We start from the raw sequence: 5,722 nt of genomic DNA, 5'->3' as shown, positions 1-5,722 counted from the left end.
ACTTATAATCTCGTTGTGACGTCAGCAGTGATTCGTCCTCAGTTCAGTATCCTTCCGCAGCCCCTATTCGTGGAGAACCTCATCTAGTCCCTATTTTTACTGTAAACAGCATACCTCCCAACCGTCCCGGATTCAGCTGTCAAAATAATTCTGAAGCAGAGAACCATCAGATCCCTGCTTCAGAATTGGTTCATAGCGGAGGAGCAGAGAGAGCTCCTCCGCTCCCCGGGCACAGTGTTACTTTGCGGGTGGATTGAGTGGCCGACTCACCAGTCACAGCCCCGCTTGTAGCTTTCCAGCGCTTAAAGGGAATGTGTTGCTAGCAAAAAATGTATTTTTTTTCTTTAGTTAAACAATTAGTGTGTAGGTGATTAAACATTGTTCTAATTTTTTTTATTTTTTTCACGAGTCAGGAAATATTATAAATTAGATTCTAATTTATAATATTTCCCAGTGCTGGTCACTAGATGGAGCAATTCCCAAAATTGCAGCATTGCATGTGGTAAAGCAACCACATTGCTTTATGCTGCAAAATTGGGAAAACCTCACTCGCTCTAGTGAGCTCTCAGAATCCCCCCCACCTTTATCCTGGCTAGTGCCGGGAGAAACGAGGGTTTTGAACGGTCTAACCTCCTACACTGTGTGTCGCCATTTTTTGACCTAACACACAGTGTAGAAGGTTTACATACACTAGTAAACACACACTGAAACACGAACATACATAGAAATCACTTACCTGCTCCAGTCGCCGCCGCTCCCTCCGGCCCGTCCGCTCCCTTTGCTGCCGCTGTTCCATGTGCACAAGTCCGGAAGCCGCGACCGGAAGTAGTAATCTTACTGTCCGGCCGCGACTTCCGGTCCACAGGAAAATGGCGCCGGACGGCGCACAGTTGAACATGGACTGTGTGGGAGTGGCGCATGCGCCGTTCCCACACAGACGGCGTACACCATAGTGGATGGAACGGGCCCCGTTCGCATTCACTATGGGACTGGAGCTGCCGTACTCCATGTCTGTATGTGTCGTTAATCGACTCATACAGAAATGGAGTAAAAAATGGCAGCCCCCATAGGGAAGAAAAAGTGTAAAAATAAAAAAAAGTAAAACACAAACACACAAATAAATATAAAAGTTTTTAATAAAAGACTAAAATCCAACTGATGTTAAAATATTTTTTTCCGTGACACTGTTCCTTTAATTAGCGGCAGCCAGTCTGACTGTGAGTCTCTGACCAGTCACCACCCCCGCTACAGTAGAGAGACGTTGCCGGCAGGTTAGAGTGATAGTGCCTGTCGTTATCCAATAAATCCTCAAGTACTACTGTTTCTCTGGTATTGAATATGTTGGCTTCTATACTGTAGTGGTCAGCTTGTCTGCCTTACATATGGAAGGTTGCTGGTTCACAGCCCAGCGGGAGTTGTATTTTTTTTTTTTTTTTAAATATATTATTAATATCTTTGTATTAGGCTTTGTTCACACTAGCATTAATATATACGTTTACCTCTCTTCCGTCAGAGGAAGAGAGGATCGATACGTTAAACGGAAAGCAACGGTTCCATTAGAATTACCATTGCTTTCAATGGTAATTCTTTTGTATCAGTTGCTTTCCGTTTGTCTCCATTCGCTAGGTTTCCGTTCTTTTGAACGGAAATAAAAGTTCGGCAGACTGCACTTTTGTTTCCTTTAAAAAAACGGAAACTAAGCGAACGGAGACAAACGGAAAGCAACTGATACAAAAGAATTACCATTGAAAGCAATGGTAATTCTAATGGAACCATTGCTTTCCGTTCAACGTTTCGATCCTCTCTTTCTCTGACGGAAGAGAGGTAAACGTATATATTAATGCTAGTGTGAAAGAAGCCTTAGGGCCTGTTCACATCAGCGCTGGCTTTCCTTTTCGGGGGTTCTGTCGGAGGTTTCCGTTGGGTGAACCCCGCAACGGAAAGTCAAACTGAAACCACAGCTTCCGTTTCAGTCACCATTGATATCAATGGTGATGGAAACATCGCTAATGGTTTCCGTTCGTCACCATTCCGGCAGGTTTCCGTTTTTCCGACGGAATCAATAGTGCAGTCGACTGAAAAGTAAGCTGTGATTTCAGTTTGACTTTCCGTTGCGGGGTTCACCCGACGGGAACCTCCGACGGACCCCGGAACGGAAAGCGAACGGTGATGTGAACAGGCCCTTACTTTAATAGTTTTTTAATTCAACTTCAGTCTTGCCCGTACTCTTCTTTCTTCTATCCCACTTGTGTAATCACTTATAAAAGGTGTTAGTTATGCTCTTTATTATCACTGAGGCCCCATGCACACGACCGTGCCTGTAATTACAATCTGTCATTACGGGCACGGCCGGCCACGGACGTTTGCGCACAGTCATCCGCATTTGCAGACCGTGCTCCCTTTATAAAGTATAGGACCATGGCCCATAAAATAAAAAAATAGGACATGTCCTATTTTTTACGGAAGGTTTCTACGGCCATAGAAATGAATGGGTCCGTAATTACGGACGAAATCTACGGTCGTGTGCATGGGGCCTTACTCTTGATTTTGGAATGTGTCCGTAACACTTTTGGTCTGTCCGTGATTTTTAGCTCAGTTGTCCAGAAATTTCTGAAGTGGAGGTTGGCAATGAACTAATTCTGAAGCAGGGAGCTGATAGTTTCCTGCTACAGAATTAGTGGCTACTCCTCGAGCGGAATCCCCGTTGCCGATGATCTGGACATTGACGTCAGTGGCTCCTCCTGGAGGACAGTAACATCAGGGCTTCCCTCTAGCAGCGGAATCCCCGGCCTATGCTCTCGCTGGGGATTCCGCTTCTAGAGGGAGTGTCAATGGCGCTGTCTACAGGGTGGGGGTAGCACTATCTACAGGAGGGTGGCACTATCAACATGGAAACTGTGGCACTATATAGGGGCACAATCTACATGGGCACAGTGGCACCATCGAGAGGGCACTGGCACTTTATATATGGGCACTGGCACTAGGGGCAGCATTGGGGTATTATACTGTATAAGGGCAGCTAGGGGGCATTATACTGTATGAAGCAGCTATGGGGTCATTATACTGTATGTGGAGGCTATTGAGGCATTATGCTGTACGGGGGCTTTAAGCTGCATGGGGCAGCTATGGGGCTTTATAATGTATGGGGCAGTTATCGGGCATTATACTGTATGGGGTAGCTATGGGGGCATTATACTGTATGGGGGCATCTGTATGGGCATTTTACTGTATGGGGCAGCTATGGGGGCATTATGCTGCATGGGGCAGCTATGGGGCATTATGTTGTATGGGGGAATTTGTTTGGGCATTATACGGCATGTGGGCCTCTGTGTGGGCATTATACAGCATGTGAGAATCTATGTTGGCATTATACTGTATGGGGGCATTTGTGTTGGCCTTATACTGTATGGGGGCATTATACTGTATGGGGGCATTATACTGTATGGGGCAGCAAGAGGGCAACATACTGTGGCACTACCTACATGGGCACTGTGTCCCTATCTACAAGGGCACTGGAACTAGGGGCAGCTAAGGCGGCATTATACTGTATGGGGCAGCTATGGGGGAAGCTATGGGGGCGTTATGCTGTATGGGGAAATTTGTTTGGGCATTATACTGCATGGGAGCATCTGTATGGGCATTATACTGCATGGGAGAATATGTGTGGGCTTTATACTGTATGGGGCCATCTGTGTTGGATTTATACTGTATGGGTGCATCTATGGGGCATTATACTGTATGGTGGCAGCTAGAGGGCATTATACTGTGTAGGGGCAGCTATTTGTTATTATACTGTGTGGGAGGCACCATGGGAGCATGATACTGTGTGAGCTGAATCGGGTGTGTATGGGCGGGGATTGGGTGGGATTAGAGGCGTGGCTTAAAAGAAAAAAAATTGTCCCTCTTTGTGATACTTGAAAGTTGGGACGTATGGTAAACAGGACAATTTAACCTCGCGGCGAGCTCATATTACAACATGTAAATATGATTTTAAGAAACATTTTTATACAAGTGGCATAGCTATCACACGCTGCATGTAACTAACGAAACTACAGCATAAGTATTAATACAGACTGAAATGCAGATAACATAAATATCAATTTTAGGCATCCCTCCTAAGGTGTTCAGTCATAGAAATAGGTGACGATCGTATGCGGGGCTATTTGTTATTGAAGCAGTGTACTGATAAATCAGAAACATTATATAAAATGGCTCATCGCTTTGGTGCAGTGACTCGGTTAATGTATGTAGTTCCGTTAAAAGTCAGTTCAGACCGGATGAATCTGGTTAGTACGTGACTAATAACTGCGCATGATCTGCGGCTGACGAATTACCATGAGAATCAAACTAGTCAGAGATACATGTCTGATTATATAACAAGATGTTTTGCAGCGGAAAAATACTTATAGATTTACATATATTAGGACATCTATAAATACGCTATACCTAGTTCACACAGAGTTTTTTGACAGGCAAAAAAATAATCTGATTTTTAATTGTTAATTGTCAGTGTTTGAACCGAAAGCAAAAACCGCAGCAAAAAAAGCCCAAAACAAGTGGCACGGGGTTTTTTTCTGCTTGCCATAGATTTCAATGCATTAAGGCCCTCTTTAGGCTTAGTTCATATCTGCGTCGGGGTTCCGTTCATGGGTTCCGTCAGACCTTTCCAACAGGGGAACCCATGAACGGAAACCGTAGTTTTCCGTTTGCATTACCATTGATTTCAATGGTAACGCTTCTGTTGCTACTGGTTTCCATTTGTCTCCGTTCCTGTAAGGTTTCCGGTTTTTCAGGGGAATAAATAGCGTAGTCGACTATGCTATTGATTCCGCCAAAAAAAACGGAAGCCTCACGAAACGGAGACAAACTGAAACCATTAGCAATGGAAGCGTTACCATTGAAATCAATGGTAATGCAAATGGAAATCTACGGTTTCTGTTCATGGGTTCCCCTGACGGAACTCCGACGCAGATGTGAACGATGCCTTACAGGAATTTTGAGGCACATTTTGGCCTGCCTGCACTGCACTTTACTGACGCGGTATTCGCAGTGTTTTTCGCCCGTGGCCATTGAGGACTGCGGGCAAAAAATGCAGCGAAGAATGCTTTTTCTGCCTCCCATTGATTTCGATGGGAGGTCAGAGACGGAACCGCGGCAAGAAAGAACATGGCACTTTTTTCTCCGCGAGCCAATAGCCACCCCGAAAAAAAACGCCTCTGCCTCACCTTCAAATCAATGGGCTGCGGTTTCAAATGTTTTTTGGCACTGATTCCGACAGTTTCCGCGTCAAAATCAGCACCAAAAAACTCAGTGTGAACTGGGCCTAACTGCCGGGGTCGGGTGGCGCTGTAGAACCCTGTGATCGCGGTGTTACTATAAAGCGGTCACAAAGAAGACCCTGGAGAACTGCTACTCCATTAACCCCCTAGATGCCGGATGCTACCTCTGTCAACCCATCGGCAACGCGCGACGTGATTGCGGGGTGCCGATGGGTTGTAAAGGCAGCCGGGGACCTAACAAAGGCTCTCAGGCTGCCATAGCTATATGCTTATAATATGACAGGCAATAATGCTTTGGTATACTGGGTATACCAAAGCATTATGAAAGCGATCAGCAGATCGCATGGTGAAAACAAAACGATTTTAATAAAGTTTTAAAAAAAAGTAAATCAAATAAAAGAGTATTTTTTTTTTTTCATACAAAGGAATTTTGTTTCCCATAG

Source organism: Rhinoderma darwinii, chromosome 1 (genome assembly GCF_050947455.1).
Source record: "Rhinoderma darwinii isolate aRhiDar2 chromosome 1, aRhiDar2.hap1, whole genome shotgun sequence".
Lineage (NCBI taxonomy): Eukaryota > Metazoa > Chordata > Amphibia > Anura > Rhinodermatidae > Rhinoderma > Rhinoderma darwinii.
Note: the sequence above shows the minus strand (reverse complement) of the source record.